Source organism: Pholcus phalangioides, unplaced genomic scaffold (genome assembly GCF_987345545.1).
Source record: "Pholcus phalangioides strain wild (caught in Gottingen) unplaced genomic scaffold, Ppha-v1.0 ptg000009l_1, whole genome shotgun sequence".
Lineage (NCBI taxonomy): Eukaryota > Metazoa > Arthropoda > Arachnida > Araneae > Pholcidae > Pholcus > Pholcus phalangioides.
Window position 1 is genome coordinate 49829940 of NW_028301602.1, and position 20000 is coordinate 49849939.

Here is a 20000-nt window from a genome sequence, read left to right on the forward strand (position 1 = left end):
TGTAGTGGTCTTCCCACGTGCAATTCACATGTGCTCCAGTCCCACTCAGGCAGTCGAGAGATGTGCCTGACTTGTTACTGAATCTTCAACTAAAGTATGTTGAGGAGATGAAGCTAGAGATAGCTACACCATATCTACACTGTTATGAAAATTAGTCATGCATAATTTCTCTCAAAAGTCAGACTTTAAACATGAACACTTGGAAAAGAAACAGTAAACCACTAAATCCAAGTCAATTTTGTTAACTATAATGTAAATTACACACTCTCCTACTTTGGATGGTTCATTGGACAGGGTGTGGGTGAATCTCGATGTGCAGCCTCCTCATCGTGGTGAGTTCTGAGTCATTTTGTTCTGACAAAGCATGTGAAGAGCTGCACAATGAAACTTGCAAAAATTTGGTCAATTCCAGTTTTTCGAAAACATTGCGCAACCGATAAACATTGAAATATTAACGATGTTTTAATTAATTTTACTTTATTAAACCATAAAATAAGCATAACAAACTTTTGTGTATCGATCATTCAATTTTAAGTAATATTAAAAAAATGAAGAAAAATTTTCAATTTCGTCAATTTTCATAAACCCTAAGAACGATGCGTGACTGGAAGACGCCAAGAGATTTTAAATTTTTCTACGTCATTTTTCTTTTTATTAAAGGAGGCAACTTTTCCACATTACAGCGATTTAAAAATAATTTTTTTTTGACCCACCCTAATATACATCCTTTATGAGTATTCATTACTTTGGAGGTGTTTCCCACTTGTCCAAATTAGCCATTTTTAGTTACTTACAACTACAGAATAACTTGAATTATCATTAAACACAAATGTCAATAATGTTATTGTATAGTAATATCACTTTATACAAGAAAACCTGCCATGTATAGCAGCAAACCTACAGAATGCCTTCACCCGGTTGACGATTTTAACAGGCTATAATTTTCGGGGTAGGGCTTATATTATGAGCATCAAAATTATTTTCGGGTTATGTCTTATTTCGGAGAAAAAATTTGCTTTTTGCTGTTTCACTTGAAGGTGTTCGTTACCACTGTTCACAATTCAAGAATCCCACAAAGTTATTCTCTTTTCCTTATGAGATAATTATTTTTGTCTCTTGATATTTCAGTTATGAAAGTCTGATGTACCTGTATAAAACTTATAAAATGTAATGCAAACATGTAAATATTTTTTGAATGAAAATTCAGTTTACATATATTGGTTTACTTCAGAGGCTTCAAATTATTTATACAAGGATTTGTGTGTGTGTGAAAAATCATTGTGCATTATAAATAAGCAATAATTTCTGTGGACATGCTTATTACATATCCGGTATATTTGTCAAACTATTTTCATGGTTACATTTTCTGTTTGTGGTTTCTTGTAACATATTTTAATAAGTGAATCTCATACCTAAATGCTTACATAAAAAAGGTAGAAGAGTTATAAAAGTGTTTGTGTGATTACAAAAAATTATTTATTATCACATTTTTGTTCCTAAAAAAATCATTAAAAATATTTCAAAATATACATATTCTAAGCACTGCACTATGCAGCAATTTTTGAAATACATAAACTAACCTCAAACTAAAATTTTAACCTGAAGACAACACATTTTCTTTGAAAACAAAATTTCCAATTCTCCAAAAAAACCCCAGTTTTTTTAGGTTAAAAAACCCAGCCTGGGGGGTGGGGTATCTACCTGGGGAGCAAATTTGACAACCCTGTCTGGAACTGTGCCACAAATCACTTAAGTAATCTGGGAATGATCGGCGGGTAACTTGAGTGATGTAGAACCACACTGGGGGGCCACTTAAGTGCTCTAAAACTGTGTCATATGTCACTCTAGGGATCTCTAAATGTGCCACGGATAGGAACTGTGTCGTGGGTTACTTAGGTGATCTTTGAATGTAAAGGTGATGTTTGAGTCCTACTTAAGTGATCTGAAAATATGCCACGTGTCATTTAAGTGATTTGTAAATGTGCCGCTAAGTTCATTTTTACAAAATTAGGTTTCAGGGGGTAAGCCACATTAGATAACCTTCAGGGCCACATTTGGTCTGCGGATCAAGGGTTTAGCATACATGCCTTAAAGGGTGAATCACAATGAATTTCTTTAAGAGAAATTTTGAGTTCTTACCCTTCAAATATAGCATTCAAATTAACAGAAATTGATTATAACAACCACATATAAAGGTATTTTCTTTCGAAATAAATTTTTTTTTTTTTTGCATTAAAATTTTTTTATTTCTTTGTCTGGCGGGGGGGGGGGGGGGAGGCGCACCTTGATAAGTAGCCACCTGATGTTATCGAAAAATTATGACGGCTTAAATGGAGTGGCGTCAGTTTTAATGTGCAATCTTGTGAAAATACCAATTTTTTACCTTTTTTGATATATTATTACTTAACTTATTGTGGTAAAATGTACCCTTTGTACACTTGATTTATGCTAGTAATTTTTAATTCAGACTAACAGAGCAACTGTTAGAATAGGTAGCTTTTCTTCATAACAGAACTCTCTATTGCACATTAATTTTACATATACATCAAATTTGATTTTAATGTTTTAATTCTTAATCAGTAATTCATGATACAACTACAAAGGCATCTCCAACACTCTTGACTTAAGGGGGCCCTTGGGCAAGGAAAAGTAAACAGAAGACCTGAACTTGGGAAAGAATGTCTGATTTTTTTCAGCAAAGATATTTTGTTTAAATTTGAAGCCCTAAATTAGTAGGGCAGAAATGAGATCCTTGCAGAAATGAGATCTAGCTCAAACAGTCCCTAACGTTTCAAAAATTTAGTCGGTAAATGAACTTCCCCAGTGCAACTTTTGTTACTTAAACTGTTCCGTTGGGTATATTTTTTGGTGTTTTTAAGGTGTATATTATTTATTGGGTATGTTTTTAGGGTGACTTTTAAGCATATGGCAATGCTGTTAACAAGCTCTTTTTTTAATGGGAGCCATAAAAATAGTCTGCTTTTTTTTCTCAACCCATAGTGACGAGTAAACGAGGGTTCAATAACATTGTTGTCTATGAAAGCTGGAAGGGGGTGGCTGAAGAAAAAGGATGACTTATGATTTAATGAGGTTTTACTGTATTTATATACTATAAAAACTATCATTGATTAATATTGGTCGGGTATTGCATGATTTTTTTACAAACCAATTTCAATTATGATAAATGTAATCAGTATTTTGGTTCTTTTCTCACTTTTTATTATCACTAAGAGTTCATAAAATTATTTTTTAAATGACTATCAGAGGCATTATTTACAAATGAAAGGGGAACCTATATAAGTAGTCTGTAGTGCAGGGTAGCAGGCCTAGAAGTGAAAATTTGAAAAAAAAAAGTAGGAAAAATAGGAACACCACTGACAAAAAAATAGGAAAAGCATAGGAGGCAAAAAATGTAATTCCCAAATTATCGTGGCATTTAAAAATGTTGTGTCATTGAGATTCACATCTTATATATTTCAATTACAGTATTATCTATTGATATTTCAAGAAACTCAAGTTCTCTCTTTAACGAATTAAAAGAAATCAGAATGTGGGATCAAAAACAATGCAAATGGCAAAACAGAAAGTAATCAAATTTCTACTGTTACATGAAAAGTCCACTTAATGATCTTGATCCATTCCCCCCCCCCCCTGCTTTTCGAAGAAAGAAAACAAAATTGTCTTGGTGTCATAGAAATGTAACGCATACATGCTTGACCCATTGCACACAGACCGAATGTGGCCCTAGAGTCATCCGTTGTGGCTCACATTTTCAAACCTAATTTTGTAAAAACGAACTAAGCGATACACTTCCAGATCGTTCAAGAGACCCTGCGGCACAGTTTTAAGTCATTCAAGTGGCATCACATTTACAGATCACCACGGCACAGTTCCAGATTACTCAAGTTACCTGAGCTGCTGTTCCACTTCACTTAAGTGAGCTGTGGCACATTCCTAGATCACTCAAGTGACCTGCGACACTATTCACCAACACTTAAGTGAGTCAAGGCAGAGTTCTAGACCACTCCAAGTGACCCGAGGTACATTTACACGTCATTCAAGTGTCCCATGACATATTCCCTGATCATTAAATATTTCGCAGTATATTTAGAGATACCATAGTGGCACAGTTCCAGAGCACTCAAATGACCCATGAAACTTTTAAAGATCACTCAATAACCTGCGCCACAGTTCCACAGTTCTTTCAGTGTGCTGCGGCACATTCCCAGATCATTTAGGTGACCCGCAGAAAATTTACTGATCACCGCAGCACAGTTTCAGAGTACCTCAACTGACCCAGGTCAGCTTAAGTGACCCGCGACACATTTCAAAATCAATGAAATAGCCCACACTCTACTCAATGTTGAACACCATTGATGTAATATTGTTTATAATTTGTGTTAATTGCATTTTTAATTGGGTTGCTGTATTTTTGAAATATATGACCATATTTTTATGGGCATCTTTTTATCAGCCACCTCGTTGGGAATTTTGTCTGTTGTGGCGTTGTATTTGTAACACCTACTGCAGTTACATTACATCCGAAGGATACAATGATTAGAATGGCCCGCATATGCTCATGAATGCTTAAAAAAAAAAAAAATAGACACCCAGGTCGTCAATAGCATACGCATGAACCTAGTATGCCTTAAACATGCTAACCCATGACCCTCAGAGTCATCTCACGTGGCCCAGGACGAATAACAAAACCACACAAGTGGCGCATGAACGATCATCAAATCATTTAAATGGGACACATTTCCAGATTACTTCAGTGGCTTGCGGCAAATTTGCAGATCATTCAAGATGCCAACAGCATATATCCAGATCAGCTAAGTGACCCCAAGCACATTTCCAAATCACTTGAGCGCATGGGCGGAGATACGGGGGGGGGGGGCAATCCCCCCAGCATCAAAGGTGGAGTCTACTGATCTAATGTATATATAAGCTGACATCAACTTGCCCCCCCCCCCCAGACTTCCAAGTCAATCTCCGCCTATACTTGAGCGACCTGCAGCAAACCCCCAGTTCACTTAAGTGGCATGTAGTTCAGTTGCAGATCACTGTAAGTGACTGGAGACACATTTACACATGGCGCGCTTTGAGATCACTTGAGTGGCTCACAGTACACAGATCACTTGAGTGGCTCACAGTACACAGATCACTTAATGGTCTGCGATACATTAACACTTTAAGTGGCTCAATGAATTTTTTATAGATAATTTTAGTGGCGCTCTTGACACTTTTCCAGGCCACTCAAGTGGTCCGCTGCGCACTTTCAGATCATCTCCAAGTGACTTGCGGCACATTTCCAGATGACTCAAACGGCTCGCGACACACTTTCAGACCACCTGAATGACTCGCGGTACATTTCAACTTAACTCAACCTTTTGAAGAGTGCCGGGGCTATTTCATTGATTTGAAAACGTGTTGTGGGCCACTTATTTAAGTGATCTAGAACAGCGCCGCGGGTCACTCAAGTAATCTGGGAATGCGCCACGAGCCACTTGCGTGATACCTGTAAGCCACATAGGTAACCCTTGACCCGCGGTAAATACTTGGCCTGTGCGGACCAAATGTGGCCCTGGGGGGTTCTGTTGCGGCCTGTCCCTCTCAAACCTAATTTTGTACAAATGAACCAAGCGGCACATTCACAGATCGCTTTAGTGACCCGTGGCATAATTCCAGACCATTTAAGCGATCCGTGGCACATTTAGAGATCTTTGAGTAACATGTGACAGTTTTAAAGCATTGGTGCGGTTCTACATCACTCAAGTTATCCGCGGCACATTCCCAGATTACTTGAGTGATCCGCGGAATAATCATGGATCATTTGTATGACACGCGGCACAGGTCCAGAGCACTTAAGCGGCTCGCGCCACATTTTCAGATCATTTAGATAAGCTAAGTATTTAGAAATAACTAAAGTGGCTCTGCATGGGGACTCAATAGGAAGAATGCTAGTTCAGGTGCCCACAAACAAGGAAAAAGTTTTACTTGTTTTTGGCGCACCGAGTGTAAGATGCCATTAACTCTATAGCGCCCAGATCGGCCGTAGCCGGCCGAGTAGGTTAATGCCCATAACCGCCTCAAGTCGGCCCAGCTAGGGGTTATGGGTATGTTTTGGTGGGCTTTTGTCACCAACGGGAAAGAAGATAAAAGCTCTTGTCAGAGGCGGGAACGGAAAAGACATCTGCAACGCCCTATCACTGGGATTTTAAAAGCTGATGTACTAGAATGTTCCTTAGGGTACTCAATGCATTTTACAAAGAGATAATACTGTGAGGGAAGGGGTGTTTTCAGTAGACAAATTATCTCCGAAAATCCATTGTAATGAAAGGGTGAACGTGAATGCAAAGGGTAGCATGAATAGCCGGCTATTCATGGAGAAAGGGGGAGGGGAAGTATCCGAAATTTGGACGAGTCCACTTCGAACACAAAAAACTTGGTATTTTCACGAACCTCCCAGGTCTTCTATCTGGGCATTAAAGAGTTAAAAATATTTCATATTTTTCTAAAGGGTGGTTGATAACGTAAGCGATGGGAGAAAAAAGGTTGGGAAACTGAGCTATAGAGGCTTAATCGGCTCGTCTCTCCCCACCACCTCCTGTAAAACCAATACGAAAAGCAGTACGACTGTTTTCCTACAGAGCGCAATACGTGTCACGACAGCGCTTTACGTCAGGCGTGATTGGCGGACTGCTTTTGGAGGAGTTAAATGCGTCGTGTGCCACGCGTTTCACCGATCTTATCTTCATTTTTTGCGTTCTCTTTCCCTTCCCTTCAAACCGGAGCATGCAGCCGATAGAGTAGCTGACGCCAGGGTCATATAATATATAGCCGTCCTGAGCTGATGCGCCACGCTTGCAAAACACAAATGCGTAGCGTGATTATGCAACACATTTCTGCCAAAGCGAAATGATCCAGTTCGGTCCACGCGGAGCAAAAAGCCGACTTCTAGGAAAACCCGGCTTTTGGGATGAACGCTTGTTAAGGGATCCCGGGAGAGAGAAACCTTTACTTAAAAACCTAACCTTTTTTTTGTCTCATGGAATATCCATTACCCCCCACATCCTGAAGCAGGGCCCCTAGACTGGGATCTTTTACGGGCCCCCCCCCCGACCAGACTTTCACGGGGGGGCCCCCTTTATGATGAATTTATAGCCTGAAAAAAAAAAAGATTAAAATCCTCCCGGGCCCCAGGGCTGGAGCCTTGTCAGCCCACCCCTTGTGGGGGACCATGGGAATATCTCTTGTGTGTGGACAGAACCTGCAGCCCCCGCTTTTTTTTGCCTTCTTATTAAATAAGAAGGCAAAAAAAAAAAGAAAGAGGGGGGCGTTAAATTTTACGTCAACCAATCTCTGAAACGGATTCACTTTCCCCACTGGACTTCAGTTTTTAGCACTTTGACATAAATGCCCGTTTACACGAGGCAAGTGCTTTAATTGGTAACTTAATTTTTAGTTGCCAAGTACGATACAATGTATGCAGACGATAAGGGCCATTTACACGGCTTTAGTTGGCAAGTGCGCAAGTGCACAAGTGATTTAGTTGGTAAGTGAGATAAGAACGGTTCAATTTTTTCCGGTTAAGTAGACCTATGCGCATGCACCAGTGGGCGTGACCTGCCGCTCTGGAGGGGTCTTTTTGCTCTCTCACGGAGGGGTTTATTTTGATCTCAAGCGTGAACCTGTTCATACTCCGTCGTCTCCTGAAGTTTCGCTAGAATTCCGCCGAAATATTGGATGGTGAGGTGGCCAGAGGACACAATCTTCAAGTTTATTGAAAAATATCTTCGCCATGAATGTTTGTTGAACTATAGAAATGGAAATTACCTTGTTCAAACAAGCTAAAATTATTCGATGTTGGGAAAAGCTATGGAATATTCTGTCGACGTGATGTCAGGAGTTATATATTTTTGAACCTTCAATTTTTTTTATCTGGTGGGGAGGATTTATATATTAAAAACTGGAGAGGGGGGTTTCGAATATTTCTCTCGTCCAGAACGAATTTGCTGCCATCTGTTGTAAAAATACACGATCAAATATTTAACATAAAGATATCATCTTTATAGATCAAATCAAAAAATAATAATGATTTCGAAAATTTGGAAATAATTTTTGTTTAATGAATTTTTATTATTTAATTTTTAACCCTTAGAATTTCCTACGAATGCCAAGAATCTTCTCCCGTATTTTCGGCTTACATAATTCATAATTTATCTCCTCTTTAACATCGATTAAAATATCATATAATCGGTATTTACAACTTAGAGGAGAAATAGAGAAATCTTATATTTCTTCTGGATTACTTACATAAGTTTATAATATGTTGTGTCATCTTCTTCGGGCCGCACGGTGGCGTGGGGTCAACGGAATGCAGACCATTGGCCTATGTTCATAGAGCCCTCCCTCATTAAGCCAATTACGTACTGTTTGGCTGGACACCCTTCGTCCTGTTGCCAAGAGCAACCGTCTTTGCAGCTGCGTAGCATTCCCTGTTCTGTTTCGACGGGCTGTTAACCGTATATACCGGTCATCAGTTGCTGTAGTGGCGCGTGGCCGACCTTGCCCTGGTCGACGCCTAACATTTCCCGTTTCTTGGAATCGATTCCACAGCCTTGCAACAACACTTCTGGCGACTCCAACAGCGTCCGCGACACTACGTTGTGTATGCCCGGATTCCAGTCTGCCTATAACAGCCATGCCATGGATTCCGGTAAGTCACCTTGTCTCAAAAAAAAAAAAAATTACTGTGCAATCGAATTTCACACTTACGGCAGTAAAACAGACGTTTCTGAAACATCCCGATTTCTGCCCTTCTCCTTTTTCTGGTTTTTGACGTCATGAACTTTGATTTGCATATGAAGTTTTCTTCTTCCGTTTCCTGCTAGGCTTTAAATTATGGATGATTCATTTTATGTTACTTATCGGTATACATCTTTGCGTAATTTTGTTAAAACCATGTGCTCCCCTAATTGTTTTGAGCAGTGTAAAAATTAGGTGAATATAATGTATTTAATCAAGCATAAATAATGCAGATTAATTAGCAATGATTTACGATTTTCCGGGGTTATTATAACTAAGGTTCTGATTTCAAAACACTGTAGAAAAAGAACGATTGTCAGAATGACTTGAAAATCGACATGAATATTCCTGAAAAAATTCAATTTTATTTGATAAAGGGGAAAAAATACTTAAAAATGTAAAATTAATGACATCATCCAACATGTGGGAAATTTGCTCGCAGAATGGAAACGATAGCCAGTTATGGCAAAATGATACCTTAATTATAGCATTTCACGATTTCATAATTCATGGAAACATCACAAAAAACAAAGTAATTGAACAAATAACTACAACTTACTTAAGAAATGTTAAATATGTTGTCCATCCTGAGGTTGAAAGCAAAAAAATTGTTGTTCAACAACAGAATCGGAGTATGCCATGGTCATGATGTGGATGTGCTTGCAATTCAGCTTCATTAAACCAAACGCCCTCCCCTCCCCTCGGTTAATATTCCAGAGGAACTTCTAACATATAGGGAATGTGCTGGAGATTGCAATTCACCAAAGTTTGCAATCTGACCACTGTTTATAACATTTTGAGGCACCCCCACAGCCAGAAGTTGCAAGGGTTAAGGTGCATCCTGTCAAAATGGGTCTTCAGCAGCTGCTTTGCTGGTATTGCAGTGTGCATCTTGATAGAAGTTCTATCCACACACTGATGCTGTGGAAGTGCTGTAATGATGTGGTTGCACAAAATAGATTATACTGCTGGCCAAGTACAGCATCATCTACTTGCACATTTTACACTTTTTCCTTTTGCAAAAGAAACTTCCATTGCTTCAGGAGTATCCATGCAAATTTTCAAGTCATTCTGATCAGTACTTATTGTATAGTTTTGGAATCAAAACTTAAATTATAATCACCCTGTATATAGCTGATTATTTTTCATAAATCTGTTACTACTATACAGTAGAACCTTGATTAACTGGGCTTAACAGTGAAAGTATAAAAAAAAACAACTATTGAATATTAAGACTAGGGGATATACAGTAGGAGATGTGCTACTTCTTATGGGAAAGAAAATGAAAATGTATGTGAGGTAATGTAACTACTAGTACACTGGTCTTTGTCCTTTAAGGACAGCTGGTGTCTTTATTGGATTATAGGACCACCTGCCTCTAGCATGATGGTGTCACTACTGTTGCTGCTGCTTTGCGAAGGGAAAAAGAAACCCTGTGAGATAATACACCACTACATTTAGATGTGTGATGCAATCCTTATTCATGAATTTGCTGAAGATAGAGCATCAGAATGTAGCCAAAGGTTAGAAAATGTTGTAAGAATGAGAAATTTTGGCTTTTGTATATAACTTCAAATAACTAAGATACTTCATATGAAAAACATATATATATTCTGGCCACTTTTATGAGACTTTTTGAAAAAAAAACCACTCATAAAATCTTGTCATTTAAAGGACATAAAATGTGGTAAAAATGAAACATTTTGGCTAATAATGAACCAATATGATATTTTTCAAGGAAAAAAAATTATATTTAGGCAACTTTTATTTGATTTTTTGAAAAAAACTGAACTGGTTTTTCTAAAAAAAACCACTTGGTTTAAACCAAACAACCCTGCCTCTGGCCACCTCACCATCCAATATTTCGGCGGAATTCTAGCGAAACTTCAGGAGACGACGGAGTATGAACAGTTTCACGCTTGAGATCAAAATAAACCCCTCCGTGAGAGAGCAAAAAGACCCCTCCAGAGCGGCAGGTCACGCCCACTGGCGCATGCGCATAGGTCTACTTAACCGGAAAAAATAGAACCGTTCTTATCTCACTTACCAACTAAATCACTTGTGCACTTGCCAACTAAAGCCGTGTAAACGGCCCTTATCGTCTGCATACATTGTATCGTACTTGGCAACTTAAAATTAAGGCCCGTTTACACGAGGCAAGTGCTTTAGTTGGTAACTTAATTTTAACTTGCAGATTCTTCTTGAAAGTGTCATAATAAGTCGTAAGTAGACGCTCATTGGATAATTTTGCAAAATAAACCCCTCAGTGAGAGAGCAAAACGACCCCTCCAAGAGCGGCAGGTCACGCCCACTGGCGCATGCGCATAGGTCTACTTAACCGGAAAAAATAGAACCGTTCTTATTAGGCGCAGGGGCGAAAAGATGCGCTTGTCGTCGTCCCCCTACTTCAGTGGAACTGAATTTTTTTTTCTTTTTTCTCTTCTTTTTCAGTACAAATACAAAGCCACAACAGGCAAAATACCCACGAGGTGGCTGAGAAAAAGATGCCCATAAAAATATGGATGTCATATTTCAAAAATATAGCAAAACAATCAAAAATGCAATTAACAAAAATTTTAAACAATATATACACGTGATAAAATATTATACAATGCACATAAAGAATACTTATGGTTGTCTTATTCTAAGTATGGATAGCTTCTCAATTTATCCGAGTAGCGAGTAATGTGAATAAAACACATCAGAAAGGGAGGGAAAGCAGTGACATTTTGCGGTTTCCCGAAATTTTCGTAGTGAGATATTGGCTGTAAACAAAAGGGAGGGAAGGACAAAATAGGAATAGTGGTAGAGAACTGGGGTAAAAAAGAACAATTGCGGCGAAAGTAGGAAAATAGGAGGACATTTCCAAAAAATAAGGAAAATAGGAGCGCTGCGAGGTCTGGGGTAGTGAATTTAAGTAATTGTGGACAATATTCTAATAGCCAGCCGGCGGGAAAGTCATGAATCTGCCTCTGATATTTTTAAACAGATACTTTGACTAGAATTTATACCGTGTATACTTTTCTCTTTTAATCCATCAGCATATGATAACAATATGAGACTATCTTTATGGCAGGACTTGACAATTCAAAAAAATATTTATTCACCATTCAATTGTTTAGGAGCCGAGCATAAGTTTTTGCTCAAGAAAATTTTGTGTGATTCATAGGCTTCGATTGAATAATTACATAAAGAAAATTTTAGGTGCCAATGCAGATTTTCTAGTCGCCGTGGTGACCTGGCGCCAAGGATTTGTCAGGCCCTGCTTTACGACAAGAAAGTTTATAATAAGATCAAATGAGCATATTATATTTTAATATGCATGCTAGTAAGAACATAATAATTTTAGTGACAACATTGTATCAGAATTATGCATATTTTAAGGAAAAAGATAAAATTTTCAAAAATAGCATTAACAGTAATTTTTTTCACTGAAGGTGGTAACAACTGTGGGAAAAATGTTATCAAAATGGTAAAAACCATCAACGGTAAATACTGTGCCTAGCAGCTTGTACCGAAATCGAGAAGCCATCCATACTTAGATAAGACAACCATAAAATTCTTTATGGCCAGTGGGGAACACAGTATATGCAGTAAAATCTGTGTTCAGTGGAGCCTGTATTAAGCAGAAACCCGTCTTTAACAGGAAAAAAATCATGGTCCCACGATTTCAATGTCAAAATACACATTAAAAAACTTGAATTGAACGGAACCTGTCTAACGCAGAAACAGGAAGGAAAATTTCACCCGTTAATGGAAAATTTCACACAAAAACTTCGACTGTTTCACGACCGATTGACCAAAAGATCATACAAAATATTAATGCTTCTAGCAAAATGTTTAATGCAATGACTACTTGCAAATGTGAGTTCTTCATCACCCGCCACTACATTACCAATACTGTTTCTGTACTTGATGATGTGGCTTTTGAAAAGCCATATGCTTTCTGGAATTGTAGCAAAATTTTTCGGTAAAGCAGTCTTTTCGACGGGAGAAGTCAGTATGATGATTAAATTTCCAAATGATACACAAGACTTACAAAATTGTATGCAAGCTGCTTTCCATGATCGGAGGGAGGCAATTGCCTTGAGCGACAAAATTTAAGAGGTGGCAAATTTTATGTGGGAAAATCAAAAATTTTTACAGCGAAATCACGTTGTTCCCTCCCCCTCCACAAAAATGTCAGTTACGGCCCAGCTGCTGAGAATTACATAAAACCAGATGACAATGTACAAACTGAACCTGACACGACAGATATTGACACCCTCATTTGAAAACTTCAGAGGAAAATCAAAAAGAATGCAAATGTCATTTCAGATGAAGACCAGTTTAAGGTGAAGTTTCATACAAATGCTGTGAAAACCTAAATATTTAATAATTATAGAGTAAATAATGTACATTATTTTATGTAGATTTAAATTAATTAGTTTATTTTCAATTGGTTTATGTTTATTATATTGTACTTCAATTACGAGATTGTTGCATAATTTTACGCATTATGTCAGTTGAACCTCTATTAATCAGAAACCTGTGTTCAACAGAAAAAAATCTCAGTCCCTTATGATTCCGTTGAAGACTGGTTTTACTGTATTATTATTTTTTGGTGACATGTGCTTTTATATTGGGTATTTTGGTTATACAAATACAAATATACAAATACAACGCCACAACAGGCAAATTGCCCAACGAGGTGGCTGACTTAAGAACATCATGGAACCCGGAGCCATTTTTTGGAGGCCCTACCCACTACTGCTACACCACACATGCACCCCCCCACCCCCCGCGGAACCCCCAACGAATCGGTACATGCGGGAATGTGTGTGTACGTATAGTGAAACCTGACGTGAATTTTTTTTTTGTTTCTCTGTAATGCTTGTTATGTGTAGTGCTGGCATCTGCCACCAGTTTTTCTAACTATGAGTGAAGTGTTATGATTAAATGATTTATCGTTGTAGGACTGTTGCTCTCTGTGGCGAGACTTTTTAACGGGGAGATGTGGTTCTAACCATGCAGAAAACCTTTTTCAACCGTCCTGGTTGATTATCGGTTTTCTGACCATTTTTTGAGTGATTTACTACTATAGAGGACTTCAAATGTCTGAACGAAACGGCAACCAATTTTTGCATTATTAATTTTTAACCAGTAGTTTCTCATAGAGCTTCCCATAGTATCATGTTACCCCACTTCTCACAGTAGGCAAGGCTGCTCTGACAACAGGTTCTACAAATTACTAGGTTATTGAAATTCACTTGATTATCTTAATATTATTTATTGATTATTTTGATGAAATATAAATAATAGGAGGAATTATTTGAAATTGCTACTAAATCAGTTTTAGGGCCACATCTGGATGGCTGAAACCACTTTTAGCCAGTCAAAATGTCAACTCTACCTCTGTTATAAATAATTATGTTATTTTAATAATCTTGAATTTTATTCTGAAAAAGGAACAGTTAACTAGAAACTCTTGACTGTCCAAAACCTCAAATTGGAAAACAAATATATTTTTTCTTATGATGTTATACTAACATACTATTAGAGAACCACAATCTAATGTAAAATGGTGTGCTTAATGTTTTTGTTGCGCGTTTTGTCAAGCTGGTGGTTAAAGTAGAAAATCTATAATGAATTGATATATCAATCATATAACTTCACTTTATTATTTCAGAGAAGTTGGGAACCACAGAAAACCAACTTCAGCCGACCACCACTGTGGGGTTCGAACCCGGATCCTCGCATCGCGAGTCCGTCACTATAACCACTCGACCACCACAGCGGCAACTTTTCATGGGCATAATTTTTTCACCCACCTCGTTGGGCAATTTGCTTGTTGTGGCCTTTGTATTTGCATATTAGTTAATTATGTTTGAGTAAATATTTAATGTCAAATCAAATAAAATTCAACTGAAGCAAATAAAAACCATCAAAAAGTCTGGCTTGGTCAAGTTTTGGTCACTATAGTAAAAACCACAGTATTTATATACACATGTTTTTATCATATTATACAAACCCTTATGTCCTAAACTGTCCAAAACCTTTACTTCATTACCATACATGAAAATATGACATGAAGTTAAAATACTATTTATAAGCAGGTAAAAAACATTGTGAAATTTAAAAATAAAAAAATAATAAAGTGAAGTTACATGATTGATATATCAATTCATTATAGATTTTCTACTTTAACCACCAGTTTGACAAAACGCGCAACAAAAACATTAAGCACACCATTTTACATTAGATTGTGGTTCTCTAATAGTATGTTAGTATAACATCATAAGAAAAAATATATTTGGTTTCCAATTTGAGGTTTTGGACAGTCAAGAGTTTCTAGTTAACTGTTCCTTTTTCAGAATAAAATTCAAGATTATTAAAATAACATAATTATTTATAACAGAGGTAGAGTTGACATTTTGACTGGCTAAAAGTGGTTTCAGCCATCCAGATGTGGCCCTAAAACTGATTTAGTAGCAATTTCAAATAATTCCTCCTATTATTTATATTTCATCAAAATAATCAATAAATAATATTAAGATAATCAAGTGAATTTCAATAACCTAGTAATTTGTAGAACCTGTTGTCAGAGCAGCCTTGCCTACTGTGAGAAGTGGGGTAACATGATACTATGGGAAGCTCTATGAGAAACTACTGGTTAAAAATTAATAATGCAAAAATTGGTTGCCGTTTCGTTCAGACATTTGAAGTCCTCTATAGTAGTAAATCACTCAAAAAATGGTCAGAAAACCGATAATCAACCAGGACGGTTGAAAAAGGTTTTCTGCATGGTTAGAACCACATTTGGTCAAAGTAAATGCAACCTTGTTTTTTAAGACATATTTGGATGGTTATTAAAAGTAAAAACTGATTTTAATTTTAAAATTTAATATGTAAGAAAACAGTTAAAACTGTTGCTACATCAATTTGCTACCAACACCAATTCAATAGTTTCAACCACTTTTAGCTGGTTGAAATAACTTTTAGCAGTAACCTGGTCAAAACCAATCTTGATCTGCAAAAATTACAAGCCTGATTCATATACAGTGGAATCCCGTTATAACGAACTCCAAGAGAACGAAGAAATCACTTCGTTATAAAGGAATTTCCGATTTTTAACGCGCAAAAAAATTTGTTGTAGCAGAATTTGATTCTAAGGGGAAAAAAAAAAAAAAAATACTTGTTTACTTTATAGATAATAGAAAGAATGAAGTTGAATTTTAAAAATAACACAAAGCAACTCAAATCAATTAAGCATTGGAGTTTTTTGCATAAGTTTTACTTAATTAACATTTTAAAGGCAAATAATCCTTAACTTTTTTTTGGACAAGTATTGCAGAAGCTGAGGAAACAACAAATTCCTCTAAAGTAGCGGTTCTCAACCGGTGCTCCTTAGGGCTCCGCTGCCGCTCGAGGAAAATGAAAAACCCAGTAAATTTGAAAAAAAGAATTATTAACATTTTTGAATAATAAAAATAAGTCAGAAACTTTGATGAATAAATAAAAAATAGGCGTACGGGACTCAACCATAGAAATTACATAGCAGAAAGGGCTTCGTGGGTCAAAAAAGGTTGAGAACCGCTGCTCTAAAGTATATGCATGCTCAAACAAATGGTCCGGAAGGTATCTTCCACCAAAGCACTTATCTTTTTTAAATGTCAGTTTTGTTAGGTAACAGTTGGAAAAAGATTCCGGCTTTCTTTGCGTTGAATACATCGGAAGGATCATATGACTTTATTATTTTCACTATTTCACCAGCTTTCCATTCATTCACATTTTCCATTTCAACTGAAATTGCTTCCCCCCAAATCTGTTTAGTTACCACACCATATACCGTTCTTTGAAACGATTCAGTCAGCCGACACTTGCTTGAGAGTTTCCTCATCCAAAAGCACGTGCAAATTCCAAAATCTTTTCTCCTATGAGTGGACCGGTAACTGACACATTTCGGGAACGAAATGTCCAGAAACCAGTTAAAGACAGCTGCATCCACATCTTGTAAATTCGAAAGTTAGATCTTTTTCTTAGGAGATACTATAACCACTGTTTGAATTTTCAATTTCAATTTCGTCCGATTTTTTCAAAAAAGTTGAAAGAGTAGGTGAAGATTAACTCTTTTGCTTTTCGGACACTTATTTTCGAGTTCGTTATACCGGAATTACACAATATATTGTTTCTATGTAAAGTGATTTGAAGGACTGGAAAAGTATTCGTTATAAGGAGATTTTCGCTATAACGGTATTCGTTATAACGGGATCCGACTGTATATGCATAGGCCTATACATTAGATCAGTCAGCTCAATCATTGATGCTGAAGAAAATGCCCCCATTTCAGTCCATAGCAAAAGGTTAATCTTCTTTCCTTTTTTTTTCTGTTTGTGGTTTTAATATAATTTTCAAGTTTACCCCAACTTGTCATTTAATAAGTTTACAAGTAGAAACATTTAACAGTTGTTTTTGAAAAAAAAAAACCCTCAGAGAATCCTTGAGAAATTATAGTTATTGCTAGATAGTTTGTGCCAAATTTTAATCAAAACATTGACTGAATTTGAAATCGAAAAGTTTTTGATTTCAGGGGAACTAAACTGTATGGGTAAACATAATATTTATGAACTTTCAAATTGAAAATTAAGTTAAATATGAAAAAAGGGGGAAAAAGAAAACTCTGCTAGCAAAGCTCAAAATAATTTTCATAAACTAGGGCTTGGATTTTTGACCTTAAAACATGAAAATGTGATCTTAAAATTTGAAAATATGCCCCTATAATTTTCCAATTGTTTCATCTCTTTTCAGTTATTGCTTTTCTTATCTTATTAAGCTAAAAAAATAAACATAAAATACATGAATTTACTATTTTAATTGAAATTCTCTCACCAGATTCAAACGAAAACCACACCTACCTTATGCACAATATAAGGTAGGTGTGGTTTGAACTACTTCTCCAGTAGTTCTGAAATTGCTCTGAATTTTATGGGATGCAGTTTCATGTTAAAAAAAGAACTGCTATTGTTTAGTTCCTTTTCAGAAATATTTGAAGAAACTATTTGACAAAGGTTTTTTTTTTTAAAATTTGATAAAAATTACCAGAGAAAGCAATATTTGAAGGATTGTTCTCTCTATCTCTCTCTAATAGAGCAGACATCTAGTTTTGGCAATCTCGTTGATTGTTTCTCAAGCTGAATTGCAATATTGCTGCACATTAAACCGGTTTTGTACTGGAACTTCTAACATACTTAACAATAAAACAGTCGTACCATCTGTCCTTTTCTTTTACATAGAGCACAACTCCGGTCTACTGTCATTGGGCAATTTACTGCCACTTTATTCACTTTCAGATGTGAATTGAGCGGAAAGTGTGCAGTGTATACGTTCTTTTCCTAATTGATACCTGTTATACTTAACCGTCTGCATGCATGAAGAAGTGAATGAAGTCAGTGTTCTAATCTATGTTTCACATTGTGTGTGAAGTGCAATGCTTGAATATTTGTACAGTTGTAGGCTAGGGGAAAGTAGAGGGTGTGGTGGCCCAAGGGCTGGACCAGGAAGGGTGCCAAGTTTGCTTTTTTGTTCATCCAAAATTATGACAATGGGGTGCCAAATTAGGTACCTACTTGCCCAGATGACAGTGTGCATTTTTATTTTTGGTTGCAGCCATGGTTATAGGACCTTTTGTGAGACTTTTATACAAATACAAATACAACGCCACAACAGGCAAATTGCCCAACGAGGTGGCTGACTTAAGAACATCATGGATCCCCGAGCCATTTTTTGGAGGCCCTACTTACTACTGCTACACCACACACGCCCCCCCCCAACGAATCGGTACATGCGGGAATGTGCATGTACGTATAGTGCAACCTGACGTAAAGTTTGTTTCTGTGTAATGCTTGTTATGTGTAGTGCTGCCATCTGCCACCAGTTTTTCTAATTATAAGTGAAGTGTTATGATTGAATGATTTATTGCTGTAGGACTGTTGCTCTCTGTGGCGAGACTTTTTAACGGGGAGATCGGCTCGCATTTGCGCCTTGAAGTTGGGAACCACAGAAAACCAACTTCAGCCGACCACCACTGTGGGGTTCGAACCCGGATCCTTGCATTGCGAGTCCGACACTATAAAGGAGGAGATTGACTCACATATGCACTTAAACTTGAAAACGACAGAAAATGAACTTCAGCTAACCACCACTGTGCCACTGGCGGGATGTAAAGGCAGGTCTTCATGATGTGAATCCGTCACGATGCCCACGACCTTCTTAACTGAACATGCACCTCGTACACATTCCTCTATGGAATTAGAGGAATTTGCTAACATGACCACAAAGTGGCTACCATCTCTTTAAGTTCTAGAAAGAATTCAGTAACTCACCCTGAACATCAACTTCAGGCGGTGCCAGAATTGAAGGGGGGGGGGGGGGGAAGAACAACTGCCAAACTTGAAAGATCTGCAATTTCAAGGGAAAATTAACTACTAAATCACTTGATGCATGTAAATGTCCTTTTACTTCAAGTTTTTTCAAAGGATTTTTGGTAAAAAGAAAAAAAAAAAAGTTAACTTTATAAAACAATGTGAAAAACCTTATTTCATAGAGATTTATCATTTTATGTGACAGGAAGCTCTGACAAAACCAAGTCTGCCCCTCCTGACAAAATCCCCATGTTTAGGCATGATGAAAGTGGAGATTTCAAGCATCTGGATGGTTTACGGAAAATTCACCGCCGGAAAATTCACAGACAACAATTCACCGCCATGCAATTCACAGACGACATTTCGATGCGAGTCAGTTAGCGAGGGAATGGGCGATTGAGTTACTGAGTGAGTAAGTGATTCAGTGAGCAAGTGGGTTACTGATTCACTGAGCGAGTAAGTCAGTCAGTGAGTGAGTGAGCGAGCGAGCTGCTAAGTGAGTGAGTGATCTAGTGAGTGAGTAAAATATGGATGTCATATATTTCAAAAATACAGCAACCCGAATCCGTATAAAGTCATTATTTAAACTTTCCGCCATATCCTAAAGATATGGCGGAAAGTTTAAATAATGACTTTATGAGAAGAAATTCAGATGATACGGATTCGGGTTGCTGTATTTTTGAAATATATGACATCCATATTTATTGTGGGCATCTTTTTCTCAGCCACCTCGCTGGGCATTTTGCCTGTTTTGGCCTTGTATTTGTGTAAATTACAAATTGCTGTTGCCCA

At 37.3% G+C, this 20000-nt stretch overlaps 1 protein-coding gene across 1 annotated transcript in view; it reads right to left on the reverse strand.

The window, feature by feature from the left end:
- Dlish (Dachs ligand with SH3s) overlaps positions 1-20000 on the reverse strand; it is a 121235-nt gene that overhangs the window by 53071 nt on the left and 48164 nt on the right. The window lies entirely within an intron of this gene.